Raw genomic sequence first — 23,238 nt, 5'->3', positions numbered from 1 at the left:
GTATGGTTATCTTTATGACAATCAACCAAAGGTGTCCAAAATTTTAATCTTCAAACACAAGTAGTTTAAGAATGATATCTTCCGAATTTTATTTAACTGACAATGAGTCGAGTATCAACTTAAATTCGATTTGGCTTCTAGTGGATTAACAACTTGATTGAGTTGTAAAATTCTTGTGTCAAAATAATAATTGCAATACATTTTTGTGCATGTCAATACACTTAATTTACACCTAATTTATCATTTAAGTGCATAGTTTTACATTGATCTTCCTGTCTTGCATTTAAATACTTTTTAAATTAAATTTCACTTTTGTGAAAAACTAACATGTGAGGCCCTCAACTGATAATCTTACTTTAATTTTAGCCCTGAACACAAAAAAATGTCCAATTACTCTAGATTGAAAAACTAAGGAATTTTTCCGTCTTTTAAACTATATTTTCACCAAGTGTCCACAGAATTTGCCATTAATTTACCCAAATTTCAATTAACGTATGTTACATTTTACTTTAAGATAGTTAATCTATACACTGGAATATACTTGTTAACTTTGGCCTACTTTTTAAGCACTTGGGATCCTCGGTGACATGTTTTCTATGCCAATCCAATGCCACCAATAGTATTGCGCCAAGTGCCATGTTATTATTTATATTTTAATTTTCTAATAATTCAACTTGGCTTGGTTTAACACAAGTGTAAATAATAACATGGTACTTGACGCAACACTATTGGTGACATTGGATTAGCATAGAAAACATGTCACCGAGGATCCCAAGTGCTTTTTAAGAGGGTGTCTAGTGAAAATTGTGTAATTCAATCTGGACAGTTGGAATAGCCCAGCGGTATCAGCGGTACCAGATGTCATTGCTCTGCTCCCTGGCCATTCGAGTTCGACACTTTAACTGAAGGAATCCACTCTTAACCCAGAAACAAACAAGAAAAATGTACCACCACAAACAAGAAAAAACAAAGACTTCATTGCTCAGCGGTCCAGACTTCATTGTTTCCTTTTTTTTTCAACTCTTTTGTTTGATCTTATGGACCACCACAAACAACAACAGTTCCATGAAATGGAATTTTCATTGTTTCACTGCTCAGTGCCTTCGCCCTCAGGGTGTTTCTTGTGTTTGTTGGACAAGATCAATTTAAATGCTCAGCACATTTCATTGCAGAAGAAGAAGAAACAGCAGAAGTCCACATATATATGATGGAGAACTCTACTGCTGAATGTGAAAAGTTGATCACCAAGCCTTTACTTGATGATGATCATGATGCGTCTGCAGGAAAGGGTGGCTTCAAAACCATGCCATTCATTTTAGGTAACATTTTTCTTTTCTTTTCTTTTCTTTTCTCGAATGTGGAGAAAGGAGGGTTTGAGGACTGAAGCGTCCTTTTGCCTATGTTTTCAGAACCGGACCGGATAGCGACTCGGCCAAGGTCAGGGGTCAGGGGTCAATGGGTTCGACCGGGGGTCGATAGGGGTCGATAGGGGTCGAACCGGATGACGTCATAAATAAAAATTATTTAAAAATTAAAATATTATATATATCATATCTAATAATATATTGGTATTAATAAAGGTATATTCATATATATTTGATATTTCAAATATATTTAACAAAAAAATACAAAGAAATTAGAACAATCAAGTAGCAATTTATATTATTTAATAAATATTAACAAGTTTAGAATTAAAATTATGAATTTAATTGAAAAATAACATCAAATTGTAGGACAATATTTATAAAGTATCAAATATTTGAGGTATACGAATAAGTTTTAACAATTTAGGGGGTCAAAACATAATATTATAAAGTTTGTATTTTTTTTTTTTAAAAATTACTGTTGAACCGGAAAAACCGGTTTTTTCCCGGTCAAACCCGGATTTTGACCGTGTTTTAAAATTCCCGGTTTTCTAAGTTGACTCGGACCGGCTACCTGGCCGGTTCTCGGTTCGACCGGTTCGACCGGCCGGTCCGATCCGAGTTTGAAAACAGAGCCTTTTGCAAACAAGAAACTACACGACCCTTATTCACTTTGGCCATATCTGATTCTGATTTTGTGCAAGTTTATTAAATTGAAGTTCAGTGATGAACAATTAAAATAAAATTTTCTACTTTGAATTGACCGTTTTGCTTTTTGCTTTTTTTTTTTTTTGGGGCAGCAACTGAGTCTTTTGAGCAGGTGGCAAGCTATGGGCTACACCCTAACATGATTTTGTATTTGACAAGAGATTATCATTTGAACATGGCAACTGGATCCAACAAACTCTATCTTTGGTCAGCGGCAACAAATTTCATGCCCCTTCTTGGTGCTATAGTTGCAGATTCATTTGTGGGTCGATTTCGGATTGATGGGTGTGAAATTGTCATTTAATTTATAATTATTTTCCCTTTTATTTAAGCCAAATATTGTATTAATTGATTGATTCTACTTATATTTGGTATAACGGTGCCAATCATAAGAAGATGAGCAAAATGTGATAAAAGGGAAAATTTTTCAAGAATTACTGTCAAGTTTAGAGAAGTCGAGATTTTGCGTGTACAGTAGCAATTTCCAAAGAATGATGGATTCCAAGTCCGAAGCTATGCTGGAATAATTATTGGCTTTTTCTATTTAGTAGTTGATTATTATGAGGAAACTATTTTTATTAGGAAATCTGTTAGATTAGGAAAGTTCATGTCGACTAGGACTCTAGACTATTAGGAAGTCTTTTTATTTTGAGTTTGACGGAAGAGAAGGACAGCAAGAAGGGACAAGAAACAAAACGGCTTCGGCCTCAAATCTATTGCTATTATTTTGTTTTCCTTCGTTTGGAAAAATAAAAAAATGATTTTTCATTATTTTCTTTGGAGAGTCTCTGATGATAACGGAAACACTTAATTCGTACAGGATTACTCCAAGGATGATGAACTAATCATCAACTTCTAGTCAAGGGGACTACTGAAGATTTGGTTCGGCCATAACTGTGAGATCTAAATTATTTTAACTGTTTCTTTCATTGATTGATATTTGTATGTTTTTTGCTTTTAATTGTTATAGCTATCGTGTATGATTGAATAGATGCGCAATATTTAATTATTCACGTTATCTATTTGCTAATTGGGGGTAGTTGAATCCGTAATTGTTCGATTACTTCCGTCCCAGTAGCAACTGGCATAATTGGGTTTATGTAAGAAAAATATACGATCTAATTTAAACAAACCCTCATAGCATGTTTGTTAGTTAGGGTTGGACTTTTCTAATTCTTAATGCAATCTAAAAATTAAATTTTATGGTCATACCTAAGGTTATTTCTTGGTTAGAGAAATAGTTAACGGTCGTACCTTGACTATCGAAAAAGTAAGAAAAACTGGTTGTTTATCGCATGTATGACAGGTATAACCAATCTATTAATGAATGTTGGAATTATATCTGAATCGATGATCAGTTGCATAAACCATTTCTAAAGTGTATCCTTGACTCGAGTTTTTTCAATTATTTCTCTCAATTAATTATTTTTCGCAGTTAATTTATTTAGATAACAATTCATTAGCATCTAATTCTCAAACCCCCTATTTGTCTTCACTTGAAAAGAAACGAATTTTTCCCCAGTCCCTAAGGAGATGACCCTACTTCCCACTGTTTACTAGTTAGTAAATTTTGTCAGTTAATTAATTCTAATATATCAGATTAAGCAAACTCTTCGGAGTCAGGGTGAATCAAGTAACTCATTGCACATTTAGAGTCCCTGCTCCAGTACCTGAAATTGATTGTTGACTGTTTTTTGTGGTAGTTAGGTTTTTATTATTGCACAGGCTCGACACCTGTCAATTTTTAGCGCCGTTGCCGGGGACTGGTGTCTGATTAATTTGTTTATTTTTTAATTCATCTTATTTTCATTTTTTATTTTTCTCTTATTTTTTTATATAGTTTATGGCTGCTAATCTTCCGTATTTTGGTGATAGACTGGATTTTATTTCTAGAAGGGCTTATGAGACTCATGCTTTTTTCAATGATCAATTGGCTGTTGCAAATTGTAGAAGTTATTTTGGCTCAAATCATTCAACCGACATATATCCCGCATTTCAAGATGGCCTAAGTGTTCCAATCGACACTTTTGGAGACTTTTCACCTCAATATCAAACATGGTATGACCCTTATTCAAATGGATGTGATCAAGAATGATAGAATAATTCCAATCTTAATTATGCAAAGGGGCCAATGGATTTTCAACAACAAGAGTCTCAACAACCATCATCTATGTTAGTATGTCTCTTGAAGAAATGATTAAATCACTAACTACTAACACATATCGGTTTCATTAGGAGACATAAACGAGCATTCGTAACCTGGCGAATCAAGTGAATCAATTGACATCTAAAATAATGCAATTGACTTCTCGAATGTGTGAACAATTGCCCTCACAGACCAACGTCAACCTTCTAGAAGATGAGAATGCAATTATCCTGACACGTGACATGGAACTGCAAGAGTTTCAAGAAAAAAAATATAAAGATGTAGTTGAAAAGGAAATTAAAGTGTAAGAAATGGGACCCCAATATCAAATCGTTCAAGTGAATGAATCTAGTAAACAATCTCCAACTGCAGTGGCATCTCCTCCATTCCTTAATCAATGTTCTCCTGACTCTTGTTCTTTAATTCCTATTAGTGAAATTGATTTTATTATACCATAAGATTTTGAGTTTCATGACAGAAATAAGTTAAGAGTCACGATGGCAAAATATTTCGAACCAATAAGTGCTCGTCATGGAGGAGTGAGTGAAGAATTAAGGTCATTACTTGCTTGTTTGGCACCACCTACTAATCCATGGAAGATCATAGCTCGTGTGCTCAAGGATTACTCTATTTACGAGGGATACCAGAACTACATAGAAGATGAAGCACTGAAACGAGATACAAGATTTTATCCCTCGTGAATACACATGGCAATGTCTAGCCAAAGACGTTAAAGAAAGGCGCTATTTGGGATGCAACCCAAGGTCTTTGTTTTAGTTTTCTTATGTTTTTGGAGTTTTTGTTAAGTGTTAGTGCATTTAGTGATTTCTTATTTTTTGTGACAGGAAACTGGCAGTTAGATGTACCCGCGCCAAGTGGTCACGTCTAAGGAAGAAAGTTTTAATTTGACGGACAAAAGACTACCTAGTAATTAGGCGTGCCTACGTCAGGTGGTCACGCTTAAGGAAGGCAATTCGCGTTTGTGGCAGAAAACTCTACATTAGTTAAGCGTGCCCACGCCAGCACGCTTAAGGATCTTAATTTTCGTGGGTTGGTTAGAAGACTCAAGGGTAGTTAGGCGTGCCCACGCCTAACGCAGTGGTTCAAAAAAAATTTTTTTTCTTTTCTCTTCCTTTTCCTTTTCTTTTTCCATTTTCTTTTTCTCTTGCTCTTTCTTTCTCTGTTCTTCTTCTCTCCCTTTCTTTTTTCTTCCTTTCTTTCCTTTTCCATCACAAGACCACAACCTTAGAACCTCAAACTCCGCTACTTGCGCCGTTTCTGCTCGTCACCATCGCTACCACACCATGCTGTCGCCGCTAGCCACCTCCCATAGTCATCTCCATTTTCGCTATCTGTTGGCATCTTCGATTTTGGTTTGGGGATAGTAAAGATCCACCATGTTGGCTTCACACTACTAATCCCACCTATGCCACAGCTGCTCGAGACCCTCTATTACGTGCTCAGGGAAGTTTCGTTGCCCCTTTTATTTTGTATTCTATTCTTTATCTCTTACATCAGGAACAATGTAAGATTTAGATGTAGGGGGAGTAGTATATTGGTATTTTATTAAAAAAGTGCAAGTGTAGGCATTTTTGCTGGAATTTTTTGTTTGACTTTGTCAAATTTTATTCAATTTTTGCCTATCTTTGTGTATATTGTGATTGTTCCTGATAAACGATCATTAGATGTTTCAAATTTTTCTATTACTAAGATTTTACACTCTAAGGTGTTAAGTATGACACGATTAAATCTAAAAGTATTTTTTTGGTGAATATTTGAGATTTTGTGACCTTTGCACTTTTTGGTTAACTTTTCTAAGTATTGTAAATATTTGTCTAGCATTATTTTTATGTAAATTGGTTTAACTATTAATTTTAGTTCTCTATATTTAAGAAATGAAGCGAATTTGTGTGATTTTTAATTTTAATTTGGTGCTTATTTATGAATAGTATTCGACTATACTCCCTTAGTATCCTTGCCTAATAACCGGAGGTCTTTACCACAAGTGTCGATTTTCGCGTTAAAAAGTGACCATAACTATGAGTATGTGATCCTTTAGCGATAAAAGTTGAGTAACCGGGTTCCTTCATTTGGTCGATGTCAGAGTTCGCGTCAAAATGGTTAAATGGCTAAAGACTAAGCATTCCCCTTTAAAAAAAAATCAAGTGTGGGGATATTCTAGAAAATTAAAAAAAAAATATATGTGCTAATAGTGAAACAAGTGAAATTGTTTGAATGAATTGTTAGCCCATTGATCCATAAATTTTAATATTGTGATTTTGCTTAATAGTCGAACCATTTGCTTATGAATGTTGGTTAAATATTTTATATTCTTAGTTTAGTTAGTCATAAATTGGAGGAGTCCTTAATCTTAAAAGCTAATTGAAAAGATATTTCTTGAAACTTAATCACTAATGCTTGGCATGTATTTTAATTGTATCTTGGCAATAGAAGATCAGAACAATAGCCATTGTTTGAATTTGATTATTTGATTTGTTGTGCTCATGCTTGAGAACAAGCATGGTTTAGGTGTGGGGGAAATTGATAGGGTGTGAAATTATCATTTAATTTTTAATTATTTTCCTTTTTATTCTAGCCAAATATTGTATTAATTGATTGATTCTACTTATATTTGATATAATGATGCCAATTGTAGGAAAATGAGCAAAATGTGATAAAAGGGGTAATTTTTCAAGAATTACTGTCAAGTCTAGAGAAGTCGGGATTTCACGTGTATGGTGGCAGTTTCCAAAGAATGGTGGTTTCCAAGTCCGAAACTATGCTGGAATAATTATTGTCTTTTTCTATTTAGTAGTTGAGTACTATGAGGAAACTATTTTTATTAGGAAATCTATTAGATTAGGAAAGTTCATATCGACTAGGATTCTAGACTATTAGGAAGTCTTTTTAGCTTGAGTTTGACGGAAGAGAAGGACAGCAAGAAGGGACAAGAAACAAAACGGCTTCGGCCTCAAATCGATTGCTATTATTTTGTTTTCCTTCGTTTGGAAAAATAAAAAAAATGATTGTTTATTATTTTTTTGGAGAGTCTCTGATGATAACGAAAACACTTAATTCGTACGGAATTACTACAAGGATGATGAACTAATCATCAACTTCTAATCAAGGGGACAACTGAAGATTTGGTTCGACCATAATTGTGAAATCTAAATTATTTTAACTATTTCCTTCATTTATTGATATTTATATGTTTTCTGCTTTTAATTGTTATAGCTATCGTGTATGATTGAATAGATGCGCAATATTTAATTATTCACATTATCTATTTGCTAATTGGGGGTAGTTGAATCCGTAATTGTTCGATTACTTCTGTCCGGTAATAACTGGTATAATTGGATTTATGTCAGAAAAACATACGATTTAATTTAAACAAATCCTCGTAGCGTGTTTGTTAGTTAGGGTTGGGCTTTTCTAACTTTTAATGTAATCTAGAAATTAAATTCTACAGTCGTACATAGGATTATTTTTTGTTTAGAGAAATAGTTAACGGTCGTACCTTGAATATAAAAAAAGTAAGGAAAAACTGGTTGTTTATCACGTGCATGACAGCTATAACCAATCTATTAATGAATGTTGGAATTATATCTAAATCGATGATCTGTTGCATGAACAATTTCTGAAGTGTATCCTTAACTAGAGTTTCTCCAATTATTTCTCTCAATTAATTATTTTTCGCAGTTAATTTATTTAGATAGCGATTCATTAGCATCTAATTCTCAAACCCCCTGTTTGTCTTGACTTGAAAAGAAATGAACTTTTTCCCAGTCCCTGAGGAGACGACTCTATTTCCCACTGTCTACTTGTTAGTAAATTTTTTCAGTTAATTAATTCTAGTATATCGGATTAAACAAATTCTTCGGAGTCAGGGTGAATCAAGTAACCCATTGCACATCCAGAATCCCTACTCCAGTACTTGGAATTGATTGTTGACTGTTTTTGGTGGTAGTTAGGTTTTTATTATTGCACAGGCTCGACACCTGTCACGGATGATCTTATATGGATGTGTTTTTAGCCTCCTGGTAAGTATTACATTTACAAACTTTACTGGTCTCAGTAATTAATACATCATTGTACAATGTGTGCTTATTTCTTGCTTGTTCTTCCATCACGTCATTTTCAACTGCAGATTGTATGGTAAAATGGAATGAAAGTACCCCTAGCTTTTTGCTTTACTAGTGGATTTGATTTTATTTTATATTTTTGATGGTTGGGTTTTTTTGTGTTTTTTTCTGGGGGATATAACCCAGATAGCAATCTACATGAAAATCCAGATCATATCAAATTCTTGGCAATTATTATGTATCATTGGATGTAGTTTAACATATTTCCAGTTCGTACTGAATCGTAAAGTAGAAGAGGGAGAAAAGGCAACCTCTTTTCTGTTTTTGAATCTATTCTTTTATTCCCAAAATATGGCCGGATTATCTCCCGTTCTTGAAAAACATCAAACTCTTGTATATGCCTTCTTTTTTTGGGTCAAACGAGCCATCTAATTGGATTACTCTTGTGAGGAATTTGGTATCAATTAGAGGCATGTCTAGTGGATACAGTCGCAAATCTTGTGCTATACATGCCAAAGAAAATAACGGAAAGAAAAAAGGAAGAAAAAGAAGAAGAAGAAGAAATTGGACAACAATGTTACAGATTATCATGTGAGAAGAGCGAGTTGCGATGTCCTTTGAATGGCACGCCATTGTTAGTAAATTGTGGTGTGTATTATTTTCCTGCTGGTGGTTTTGTTTGAAAGGGATGGAAAAGGTAACCAGGTGAAAAATATATCTTTTTTATTCATTCACTTCGTAATCTTTACGCACTAACAAAATTCTCTCGTTTCTTAGGAACATTGCTGATCATCAAAGCGTGTGTTAGAATTTCTGGTGTAATTCTGGATCCAGCCACTCTCATTCTTTGTTAACTCTTCTATTTTTTTGGGCTTCAACTCCTTCATCTTCCATATAGAGAATTCCAACTTTATATGGCATCCAAAAAATTATTGAGGGCATTAGTTTCTCTGTACACACAGCAGCTTTAAATTTTAGTTTCAATTACAAATCAATCTCCATCTATATTTCTTTGCAATGAAGAGAACTAAAAACATTAGTTCTTAGATATGGGCTGAAAAAATAAAAACAGAAAGAGAACCGGCTCCTTGCATATCATTCTTGTCATGCAGTGGTAGGAAAGCATCATGCTGCTGACCAGTAATAGACAGGAATCTGTTACCATATTCTCTGAATTTACTGTAGCATTTCTAACACTGATTGCATGATCTAAAAAATGAGTTTTTACTTTGAAAGGAATGGTTCTTTTATGGCTAACAACTATGATTCCACAAGCAAGGCCGCCTCCATGTGATGAATCCAATGATAATTGTAGCTCTACAACAACTTCGCAACTCTTTCTCTTGTGTTCTTGTTTTGGACTTATGTCCATTGGAAGTGGAGGAATTAGGTCTTCATCCTTAGCTTTTGGGGCTGATCAGTTGAGAAGAGTAGGTGGACAGAACAATAGATGGGTTCTGTAGTGTTATTTCAACTGGTACTATGCTTCATGCACACTTTCTGTTTTAATTGCTTTTACTTGTATTGTATATCTACAAGACAACATGGGATGGCAAGTTGGTTTCGTCATTCCAGTCGCGCTCATGTTCATTTCAGCTCTGTCATTCTGCCTGGCTTCACCCTTTTTATGTCAAGTTGAAGGCAAATTCAAACTTAATGGTTGAAATACTTCAAGTGGCTATAGCCGCTAATAGAAAAGAACGTATAAAAGTATCAACAGAGAGCTCAAACACGTTGTACCATCACCAGAAGGGTTCATCAAATCTTCCAAGTGAAAAATTAAGGTGAGTGGATGTTCAAATTTAGAGTAGCGTTCCTTGATCATATTGTTTTCATCTTGAAATTGATTAGCTCCATTCTTAGGACCTAGACTAAGGAAGTACAAAAATTCTCTCGTTATCTATGTACATGAGAAAAATCAAGTAGGTAGCAACAACTTATTAGTACTTGTTTAGTCGAGGATGCCTGTCTTTGGTAGATGAAATTGGTTCACAAGTACGACTACATTATTTTTCCCCGGGTGTTGATTTCAACATTTGTTAACGTTTTGACTCTAACAACGTTCTTTCATAGTTGTTTAAAGTTTGAACATTCAAAAGAACAATTGCTATTAGGTCATACATACATTAATCTCTTACAAGAACTTCAAGAATTTGTCCTTTTAGGTTCTTAAATAAAGCTTGCATCATAATAGATCCTGAGAAGGACTTGACAACAGATGGAATAGCAGCTGATCCTTGGATTCTTCGCACAGTAAATCAAGTTGAGGACCTTAAGACGCTTCTCAAAGTAATTCCCATATGGTCCACAGGAATGATAATTGTAATTTTTCAAGCCAACATTTGTTCACTTTACTTCTTTGGCCTAATTTTCTAAATCCCACATCAGTAAAATTATGAGATAGAAAGGTTTGTGAGAGTTATAAATCAGTTCTCTACCTTTCCAATCCAACTGTACCAAAAACAAAGAATTTTTTTGTAATTCTTTCTTCTCCTAAATTATAAAAGTGGGCTGCTTGAGCAGTGTTCGGAGATTAGGTAAAATTGGCCGAACTCCGTTATCAATTTTTCAGGTGAGTTCTTTCCTTATCTCTTTTATTTATTCCGCATTTATTTGATAGTTTCTTTTCAATTGTAGTATAGTATTCAATATATTTGTCGGATTTATTTGTAGTGTTTTCTACGATTCATTTGGGTGTATTTTCTTATTCATATGTACGTATTATTTATGTATACACGAGTCTAATTGTGATAATATACCATGCACCTAAATTCTGTTTAGGAGACTAGGTTTTAAATGGGACCGTTTGTGATCCCTCCAGCCGTTCCTAAAAATTTATTTGGAATGATTATTCTGTTTAAGGAGATTGTTTTAACGATCTTTCCTGAGAATTATTAAATCGGTTTAAATCACGAATTAAATTTTTTAGTAGAAAAATTACCCGATTTCTCCAACAAATGATATCAGAGCCGAAAGTTCGTCCTTTGGCCTATTTGTAATTTTGTTTATTGAATACTATTATTTGAGTCTGTAATAGTATCAGACGATTCCACGTCAAGAATTACATCTGGGGCATCGGCTTCCTCGTCTACATGGTCAAGGACTCCAATGTCAAGTTTGAAACTAGCGGTGGAGATATTTGACTGTACTGATCATTTCGGCATGTGGCAAGGCGAGGTCATAAACTCCCCTTTCCAACAGGGTCTTGACATTGCCATTGAAGAAAAGAAACCAGATGCCATAGAAGAGAAGGTGTGGAGTACCATAAATCGATTGGCATGCGGAACTATTCGATTATATTTGTCCAGAGAGCAAAAGTATACTTTCAAGAATGAGACTTCTTTATGAAAATTATGGAAGGCATTAGAGAAGAAATTTTTGAAGAAAAGTGGTCAGAATAAACTCCTTATAAAGAAGAGTTTGTTCCGATTCGATTATCAATCAGGTACTACTATGAATGAACATATCATTATGTTTAATCAATTAGTAACAGACCTGTTAAATTTAGATGTGAAATTTGAAAATGAAGATTTGGCTTTGATGTTATTGTCATCCCTTCATGATAAATTTGAACATTTGGAAACTATATTATTTCATGCGAAGGAGAATGTGTCTTTATATGCTGTATGTTCTGCTTTGTATAGTTATGAATTGAGAAAGCATGATAAAATGAAAAAGAAAGTAGCTACAACAGATGAAGCGTTGGTGGCAAGAGGTCATCAACAAAGCCAATCAAAGGGAAGAAGAGGAAGGTCCAAATCGAAAAGCAGAGTTGCCAAAGATGAGTGTGCTTATGTCGTGAGAAAGAGCACTAGAAGAAAGACTGTCCAAAATTAAAGAAGAAAGGGAAAGCTCCGCAAGACGTAAATGTTACAGAATGCAAAAGTGACGCGGAATCAGATTTCTCTTTGGTTGTATCACCTGTAACATCCCATCCAGATGAGTGAATTTTGGATTCAACTTGTACCTACCATATGTCTCCCATGCGGGAGCGGTTCTTTGAATTTGAAGAAATTAATAGTGGAGTTGTGTACATGAGAAATGATAATCCATGTAAAACAGTTGGGATAGGTTCAATCAAACTGCGTAATCATGATGGATCCACTAGAATCTTGAAGGATGTTCGATACATGGCGAATTTGAAGAGGAATCTCATCTCTTTGGGACTCTTGGAGTCAAAAGGCCTAAAAGTGAAGATGCGAGATGAAATTTTTAAAGTAACTTCGGGAGCACTTGTAATGTTGAAAGGTGTGAGGAAAAATAATCTGTATTACTACCAAGGTAGTACAGTTGTTGGGACAGCAACAACAACAACATCTTCCAGTAGTAAGAAGGATGCGGAGGCAACATAGTTGTGGCACATGCGATTGGGACATGCTGGTGAAAAATTCTTGTAAAATCTTGCAAAGCATGGATAGTTGAAAGGCACGAAAGTTTGCAAATTAAAATTTTATGAGCATTGTATTCTTGAAAAACAAAGAAGAGTGAAATTTGGCACTGGTATCTATAATACCAAGGGTATTTTGAATTATGTACATTCAGATATGTGAGGATTGCCAAAACTCCATCCCTTGGAGGTAGGTACTATTTTGTCACTTTTGTTGATGATTTTTTCAGAAGAGTTTGGATGTTTACTATGAAGAACAAGGATAAAGTGTTAGGAATTTTCCTTAAATGGAAAGCTCAAATTGAAAATCAGACGGGAAGAAAGATCAAGGTCCTCCGAACAGACAACGGTAGAGAATACAAGAATGATCCCTTCCAGAAGATATGCCAAGAATATGGCATAGTTCGACACTTCATAGTTAGAAGAACACCGCAGCAGAATGGGGTGTCAGAGAGTATGAACAAAACACTAGTAGAAACAATATGTTGCATGCTGTATAATGCTGGGTCAGACAAAAAGTTTTGGGCTGAGGCTGTGACATACACTCAACATCTCGTCAATCGCTTGCCATCATCTGCAATAGGTGGCAAGACTCCATTAGAAGTAGGGTCTGGAAAACCTGCAACAGATTATGATTCTTTGTGTATTTTTTATTCTACTGCATATTATCATGTAAATGAATCAAAGTTGGATCCACGAGCAAAGAAGTCTTTAATGCTGGAGTTAAGGAATATCGGTTGTGATGTCTAAAAATAAAGAAAATTATTATCAGCAGAGATGTTACATTTGATGAATCTGCCATATTGAATAAGGTCGCACCAGATAGAACTAGTGGTACTCCGCAGCAGGTGGAGTGTACGCCGAAACAGATGGAGTTTGAGTAAATAATGGTGAGCCCAACAAACCGCATCATCAATGACTCTCCCATGGTAGAAGAAGAGTCAGATAAGGAAGAGGTTTCAAAACAGGAATCTCAATAGCAGCAAGAGTCAATTGCCGTCAATAGGCCAAGACGAGAAATTCAAAAACCTGCTCGTTTTGCTGACATGGTGGCCTATACACTTCCAGTTGTTGATGATGTTCCATCCACCTTTTCTGAAGTAGTTCGAAGTACAGAAAATGCAATCTCTTCAGAAGAACAAGACGTGGAAGTTGACACAACTATCGAAGGGTAAGAAGGCAATTGGATGCAAATGGATATTTGGAAAAAAAGAAGAATTTTCTGACAAAAATGATGTTTGCTACAATGCAAGATTTGTGGCTAAAGGCTACGCTCAAAAGGAGGGAGTTGATTATAATGAGGTATTTTTTCCAGTTGTTAAACATTCCTCTATTAGAATTTTGTTGGCCTTGGTAGCACAGTTGAATTTGGAGCTAGCTCAATTTAATGTGAAGACTGCGTTCCTTCACGGTGACTTGAAGGAGGAAATTTATATGTTTCAACCAGATGGATTCAAAGTTGCTGGTAAAGAAGATTGGGTTTATAAGCTAAGCAAATCGTTGTACGGATTGAAACAATCACCGAGACAATGGTACAAACGATTTAATCAGTTCATGATGGGTCAGAAGTACACAAGAAACAAATACGATCATTGTGTGTATTTGTGCAAGTTACGAGATGATTCCTACATCTAATTACTCTTGTACGTTGATGATATGCTGATAGCATTAAAGAGCCAAGTTGAAATTGACAAAATAAAGGCTCAGTTGAGTAAAGAGTTCGAAATGAAGGATTTGGGAAAAGCCAAGAAGATTTTCGACATGAAGATAAGTAGGAATAGAACGAGAGGCAAGATTTGTCTGACATAGAAGCAGTATTTGAACAAAGTGCTACAACGTTTTGGTATGAATGGAGATTCAAAACCTGTAAGTACTCCGCTTGCTCCTCATTTGAAACTTAGTAACTTATTATCTCTAAAGACGGATGAAGAGCGAGCATACATGACGAAAGTCCCGTATGCTAATGCAGTTGGTAGCTTGATGTATGCAATGGTGTATACGAGACCCGACATTTCATAGGCAATTAATATGGTAAGCAGGTTTATGCATGATCCGGGCAAGAGTCATTGACAAACTGTGAAATAGATTCTACGGTATATCCAAAATACTATAAGCTCCACTTGTGTTAGCTGTTTTTGGAGATATTTTTTAAAAATTTTACTGTAACTTTGTATATAAAAAACTTTTACTGTAGATATTTTTGGATTGTTTTTAGAGGTATTTTTAAAATATATTTTTGAATATTTTTATAATTTAGAATTTTGTTGAGATTCTTTTTAAATATATACTGTCTCTGTTTCTATATATTAATATTTATTTATTTATATATATAATATTTTTATTTTTATTTTGTTTTTTAATATGTATATTATTATATATTTAATATACATATACAAATATATATTAATATACATATTATAAAACAAAATTGATATGTATATATTTATATAAATATATTTTAAACAAATATTAATATTTATATATAAATACATATATTTTTTTCAATTGATATAATATATATAATATACATATTAATATTAATATAATTTATATATAATAAAATATACATATTGAAATATACATATTATAAAATAAAGTTGAAATAAATATATTTATATATTTATATATCCAGGATGAAGGAGCAATCAATAGCAAGGACATCCAGGGAATTTATGAGCAAAACAACTACACCAACAAGTACCTCCAAACACTTGGAGAATATCTTTTAACCCTGCCTATTTCCAAAAATCCTTCTACAACCACTTCTTCATCAAACCTAATTTTCAAACCCCATGAAATACCAACCAAATTTCAAAAAAGAACTTCAAAACAAACCCTTAACCCAATTAGAAAAACGAATAGCCAAAATAGAACAATCATTTTCTACCCCATTGTCTAAACAAGGGTCAAATAACCAAGGTTCTGCAAGTGTTAGTCAAACAGCTTGCACCATTACCAAAGGAGAACCTCAAGAGTCTTTGACCTTAAACAAATTACATCAACCCTCTTCTTCACAAAACCAAATTACCAACTGGAAAAATTCACAAAAACTATACTATTCCAGAGCCACTTATCCAGATATTCTTCTTGAAGAAAAACCCAATATCTTGCAAAATTCATATAATGCTAATAACATATATGAATGGAGCATCGATGGGATTTCTGAATACAACATTCTTACAATCTTTCAACAAATGACAATGGTGGCAACAGCCTACAGGACATCACATGGCTGTACTGACCAATTAGCTGCCCATATCCTAATAACAGGATTTACTAGGCAATTAAAAGGTTGGTGGGATGAACACCTCACTGCAGAAGATAAAGATAACATTCTCAGTGCTGTCAAGGTGGATACTAATGGTGAACCAATTCTTCGAGATGGAGACACTATCTCAGATGCGGTAGCAACCTTAATATTCACTATTGCAAAAACATTCGTTGGTGATCCAGGAATATTCAGGGAAAAATCTTCGGTACTATTAAACAATCTCAAATGCAAAAGTCTTTCAGACTTCCGATGGTATAAAGATACATTCTTAATCAGGATATATTCCAGGACAGATGGCAACAAGGCATATTGAAAAGAAAAATTTCTTGATGGTTTTCCAAAATCTTTACGAGACCTTGTTCGAGAAGAACTAAGGACTCAATACAATGAAACTGTACCATGGGAAGAAATAACCTATGGACAGTTAACCAGTCAGATTCAACAAGTTGCACTCAAAGTATGCAGACAAGACAAGATGCTCAGACAAATAGCAAAGGATCGAGCCCAAAGGAGAAAAGACCTTGGATCCTTTTGTGAACAGTTTGGGTTACCCAATTGTTACAAAAAAACCCCACAAACGGCCCAAGCCTACAAAACATCTTGAAAAACCACCCATATACAAAAAGAAATATCAACCCAAACAACCTTTACCCATACAGTCTCCTCAAAATCCAAACTCTTCTCCAGTTTGCTACAAATGTCATAAACCCGGGCATATAGCTCGTTATTGTAAACTCAACCAAAGGATTAGTACCTTGGATTTAGATGACCAGGTCAAAATCCAAATTTCAAACCTTCTAATCGATTCAGAAACTGATTCTGAAAGAGAAGAAGAAGATTATCTCAACCATTTAGAGGATGATATTTCAACATCTTCTTCCTCACAACCCATCAGTGATAAAGAAGAAGGAGGTCACACCATCAATGTTTTGACAAAAGATCAAAACCTTCTTCTGGACATCATTGAAGATACTCCTGAAATAGAGAAGAGACAGCTCTATTTAGACAAGTTCAAAGAATCCTTGAACCAAGCCACAAGTTCTTCAAATCCTTTAGCCAGAGACCCTAGAATTCTCAAAACCTACAATCTCACAGAAATTCTTGATAGATTTCCATCCAAACCTGTTAAACCTTTAACTCTTCACCACCTCCAAACAGAGATTGATCTAATTAAGGAAGAAATTAGGTCAATCAAAGCCAAACAAGACCTTAACAGCCTTGTTCTACAAAACCAAACCCCAAGAGAACCTATCAACCAAGAAGATTCTGAGTTCCTAGAACAACTATCTAAGAAACCAAAGGAAGACAAGGATTATTTGGTCCAGATTCGATTACTAATTAGCAATAATTATGTGATCGAAACTGAAGCTCTATTTGATACTGGAGCCGACCAAAATTGTATTCTTGAAAGCCTTATTCCACCGCAATTCTTTGAACAAAACAATGAAATTCTCAGAGAAGCTAATGGATCTAAACTTGAAATTAATTTCAAGTTAACTAATGTCCAAATTCAGTATTCCTCCTTATCCATTCAAAATACCTTTCTTCTGGCCAAAAAATTATTCAATAATGTTATTCTGGGAATACCCTTCATCCGTAAACTTATTCCTTACCTCACTACAAACGAGGGCATAATACCCCAACTTCTTGATCCTAATGCCCTCCTACCTTTTTCTAAAAAACTAACAGATTCTGTTTTGCAGGAAAAATGACAAACTCAGCACCAATCAACGAATGGATACCCAGTTACCTTACTAATAATTCTATTGCAAAAGAATATTATTCCTACAAACAACAATGCAGGGAAGACAGGATAAGATTCTACAATATTGTATTCTACAACACTGAAACTGGACAAAACATTCCTCCATGTCTTCGATACCAACATGACAATATTGTGGCAAAACCAAAAAATAATACAGTTCGCAGCCTGAAGGACCAAAGCTTCATGAGGCGAAGAAAAATTCAGAGGCTTACTCTTCACAAACATTGGATCAAGCATCAAGGGGGAATACAAGCTCCTGAGATTGATAAAATGATTCAAGAAACAAAACAAGAGTTATCCGTAACAATATGCTAAGAATACATACAAGCTGGCTCAATCGGAGCAAAAATTCAGAAAAAATCAATTTTACTGTAGCACCGGAAGTACTGTAGCGGTTCGGCAAGTTACTGTGCATGCACGGCAACAAAAGACAAACAAAGCACTGTAGTGCGCACTGTAGCAAACACTGTAGCGGGTACTGTAGCACTACGAAAAAATTTGCTATAAATACCCCTCAAACCCAACACATTCGACACCATTTTTTCAAGTCTCATTCTCTCTCTAACTTGAAGAATCCTCCTCCCTCTCTCTACAAACAAGTTTCTTAGTTTTATATTTCTAGTTTTAGATCAAACAAAGGAGCAAGCCTTGTGCAAGCTTCATATCCTTGTAAGTTTTCTTTTATTTTTACATTCAATCAAATGGTTGGCTGAGCCACCTATATTCATATTCATTTACTTGTTTTATTTTATTTTGATTATACTAACAATCAATGGTCGGTTATACCGCCTGAGCTAACACTAACTTGTTTTTACATTCTTTTATTTATTTTCTATTTATACATGGCTGGTTCAACCGCCTATACTAACTAGTGGCAGTCCAGCTGCGACCCACTTCCTAACTCTTATGCTTTTCTCCTCTTAATTCTCTACTTGTTCCTGGTTTAGGGGGCTAGCCCTCTACCCGTCTGGTATCAGAGCCAGAGGGGGAAGTGGGGTGATGGCTATCTTTTTTTACTTATTATGATGTTGTTAGTGTAGATCTACAAGTTTATATCTTCCTGATGAGATTTATTAACTTCGTGATTACCATCTTTCTTTATTTATGCTAATGATAGTATAAATCTACAAGTTTAGATCTTATTGGATGAGACTGGTTAATTTCGTGATTACCATCTAATGTATTCAAGCTTATTATGATTTTGATAGTTTTGATTTCATGACTTTGGATCTAGTTGAATGACATGGATCCAGTAAGTGCTAGCATCCGGTCTAGGTAAGACCATGGGATTTGGCTCTGTAGGGGTGTTAAGGTTCTTGGGACGTACTCCAAGACGGGGAAGTGTCACAAGATCAGATCCAGGAAAAATGGGTTTTTACTATCAATTTTATGATTTTTGTTTGGAAATATGGTCGTCATGCATAGTTAATCTTTCTCAAAAGATTTAGATCTATTCTCGTAGATTTATTTTACTATCTTTATTATGATGGAAATATGGTCGTCATGTATAGTTAATTCTTCTCAAAAGGTTAGATCTTTTCTTGTAGGTTTCACACTATCCTTCATAATCTGATTAAGAAAAATGGTTTATCCTCCATGGATCCCGAAGGATTCTGTGCCAAAGGGAAGAGGAATATAAAGTTTATTCATTTATTTGAGCTTATTTTTATTTTACCTATCATTATGCATGGCATCCTTTTTCAGAACAAATTATGTATCTTCTAGTTCTTCTTCAAACAACAAACTAAAAGAAGAAATCCATATACAAGATGTCAATCAAGATATAGACAATTGGGAAATTCCAAAATATACTCAAACTGATATATATGAAAGAGATAGAAAATGGATGTTTTCTACTTCGGATTATACAATTAAAACAGTAGAACAAACTATAGCTTTAGATGCTGACCATGAAGAAATTAAACTACTATCCAAAAGAACAATAGAAAAACATAGAGAAAAATACAATTATATTCATTTTGGATTAGTACAAATTGCAGCTAAACCTTTGACAAGAGAAGGACTTGACACATCCCTACTCCTTTGTCTTAGAGATAGCAGATTTTTAGAATTCAATGATTCCCTCCTAGGCATGGCAGAAACTAGCCTTTACGGTGGACCAGTATATTTTGATTATTTTCCAAACTTTACAGTTTCTTTAAAAGACAAAAATATTTTAGATACTTTAACTTTAAACATAAAAACTGCCAATTATAGAGTCAAAACTGGGACTCTTCCTGTGGCTATCATTTATAGAATTCAATACAAAGTTATGAATTCAGCATTCAGGACAGGAGCCTTAAAGACATTACAAAAAGGAGAAACAGTCCTATTCCAAACAGATTTGGCCAGATCTAGGATTACAGTTCCAAGATCTATCACCTGGAACCAAATCTCACTACCAGAAAGCTGGGTTCTTCCCGAAGTAACTCCAGCAGATCCAATACAAAATACATCAGTTTCAAGCATTCAACAATTTGCTTCTGGAGCTGTTCAAATCAAATTTAACAGATCTATGAGTTTCAGGACATCATCTTCATCAACAACTGGTATAGATATGCCTAGATACTCAACAGGAAGAAGGTCAGTTTCAGACAGACCACTGAATCCTTCCATTTCAACCAGACTACAAGATCTAGATCTTTCTTCTAAGATTCCACAGGCAAGGTATGCAGCCAGCAAACCTATTCCTTCAGAGGCCCAAGATGAATCCTTTGATGATGCGGAAAAAGAAGGACTTCCTAGATCTCCTACATATTCATCAACAACAGAAAATCATCCTCAACTTGATGAGTTAAGGGTGATTTCTTTGGATAAACAAAAAATCGGAACAGAATTTTATGCTGACAACAATTATTCAAAAAGAATGTGGTTCTTTGACAAATACAAGGGACATCATCGACAAAAGGTGCAAGAAGAGTTCTATGGGTTTCTTAGAAGGACAAAACAACATATTCAGTTCTTCGACTGGTTTGAAGTATATTCACAAAGAAAAGGGATTGATTATCCTTTTTCGCAAACAACAAATGTGGTAACAAGATGGCAAACAGCTGAAGGAGAAATCCAAGCACAACTTCCACCATCCAAGTCAATCACCTTCACATACAAGTCAACGGAGATTAATGTCAAGCCATTCAAGCTCAAAAATATCCAGGATGAAGGAGCAATCAATAGCAAGGACATCCAGGGAATTTTTATGCTTCAAGTCCCTGTTGAGTATCTAGGCATATCTATACCAGTTGTTGATGAAGATGATGTCCTGAAACTCATAGATATGTTAAATTTGATTTGAACAGCTCCAGAAGCAAATTGTTGAATGCTTAAAACTGATGTATTTTGTATTGGATCTGCTGGAGTTACTTCGGGAAGAACCCAGCTTTCTGGTAGTGAGATTTGGTTCCAGGTGATAGATCTTGGAACTGTAATCCTAGATCTGGCCAAATCTGTTTGGAATAGGACTGTTTCTCCTTTTTATAATGTCTTTAAGGCTCCTGTCCTGAATGCTGAATTCATAACTTTGTATTGAATTCTATATAAATATATTTATATAGATATATATTTATATTTAAATCAATAAATATAAATAAATATATTTTAAACAAAATATTTATATTTATATATAAAAATATAATATTTAATTCAATTGATATAATATATATATTATACATATTAATATACAACAGAAGTAGAGTATATGGCGATTATCGAAACTGTTCAACGATTGCTTGAAAACTTAGGAGTTGGTCAAGAACACATTAACGTGTTTTGTGACAGTTAGAGTGCTATTCACTTAGCAAAGAATCAGGTCTTGCATGGAAGAACGAAGCACGTTGATGTTCGCTATTATTTCGTGTGAAAAATTCTTGAAAAAGATGAGATTTTTCTCCAGAAGATTCGGACTACGGAAAATCCTGCAGATATGCTAACCAAGATGGTTACAAGAGCCAAGTTTGAACATTGTCTAAATTTTGTTAATATCTTGCACATTTGAGTTGGTGCCTGAGGGCGCAAATTTGGAAGTACCGCGAGGACCGTTTGTTTTTTGTTTGGGTAAGAAGATTTGTATATTTGGGTGGGATTAAAAATTATGCCAAGGTGAAAATTTATTATTTTTCAAACCAACATTTGTTGACTTTACTTTTTTGGCCTAATTTTCTAAATCCCACATCGATAGGATTATGAGATAGAAAGGTTTGTGAGAGTTATAAATAAGCTCTATACCTTCCCAATCCAATTGTACCAAAAATAAAGAATTCTTTTGTAATTCTTTCTTCTCCTAAATTATAAAAGCGGGCTGTTTGAGTAGTGTTCGGAGATTAAGCAAAATTAGCTGAACTCCGTTATCAATTTTTCGGATGCGTTCTTTCCTTATCTCTTTTTTTTATTCCGCATTTATTTGGTAGTTTCTTTTCAATTGTAGTATAGTGTTCAATATATTTGTCGGGTTTATTTGTAGTGTTTTATACGATTCATTTGGGTGTATTTTCTTATTCGTGTGTACGTATTATTTATCTATACACGGGTCTAATTATGATAATACACCGTGCACGAAAATTCTGTCTAGGAAACTGGGTTTTAAGTGGGACCGCTTGTGACCCCTCCAACCTTTCCTGGAAATTTACTTGGAATGGTAGTTTTGTCTAAGGAGATTGTTTTAACGATCTTTCCTAAGAATTACTGAATCGGTTTAAATCACTAGTTGAATTTTTAAGTATGGAAATTACCCAGTTTCCCCGACAATAATGTCCTAAAATGTCAGCCAGGGCTCTTTTTCTGTGCTTCAAGCAAATTCCGTGAACAGGAAACTTGGTTCGAGCTTTGAAATACCAGCAGGCTCTTTTGGCTTGTTTATCATTATCAGCGTCATACTATGGATAGCTCTTTATGATCGCATTATCCTGCCTATTGCATCAAGAATCATGGGAAAACCTGTTCATCTCTCATCAACAAGGGAAAGAATGGGAATTGGATTGCTCCTGTCTATTGTATGCATGATAGTAACAGCAACAGTGGAGGCTAAGCGACGTAGTCTGGCTATCAGGGAAGGATGTTCGGATGATTCAGAAGCAGTGGTGGACATGTCAGTACTTTGGCTTCTTCCCAATATTCCTAATCGGCGCTGCGGAAGCTGCAAGTGCAGCTGCACAGAATGAGTTCTACTATTCCGAGTTCCCCAGAAGCATGTCAAGTATATCTTCCACCTTGTTCTCACTTGGGGTGTCTGCGGCAAATCTTGTTGCGAGTTTGCATATGAACGCCATTGACAAACTCTCAAAACTGGGAGGAAAAGAAAGCTGGATTGTGACCAACTAAGGGTCACTATGATTATTACTATTGGATTCTTGCTGGCTTAAGTTTGCTTAACATTATTTGTTTCCTCATTTGCAGCAAAGCTTATGGTCCTGGACTCCTGGCAAAGAAGATGAGAAAGAGACAACAACTTTTCATGTACAGGATGACTGGAATGGGTGGTCCTTCAAGCATATGTTATATTGTCATCATTATACCTGCATAA

At 34.9% G+C, this 23,238-nt stretch overlaps 1 pseudogene; it reads left to right on the top strand.

Annotated features, from left to right (window-relative positions):
• The first annotated feature begins 1,207 nt into the window (after positions 1-1,207).
• LOC113706113 (protein NRT1/ PTR FAMILY 1.2-like) lies at positions 1,208-23,238 on the top strand (annotated as a pseudogene).

This window comes from Coffea arabica, chromosome 8c (assembly GCF_036785885.1).
Source record: "Coffea arabica cultivar ET-39 chromosome 8c, Coffea Arabica ET-39 HiFi, whole genome shotgun sequence".
NCBI classification, from domain to species: Eukaryota; Viridiplantae; Streptophyta; class Magnoliopsida; order Gentianales; family Rubiaceae; genus Coffea; species Coffea arabica.
The sequence above is the reverse complement of the archived record's forward strand: the minus strand, read 5'-3'. Positions and strand labels throughout refer to the sequence as shown.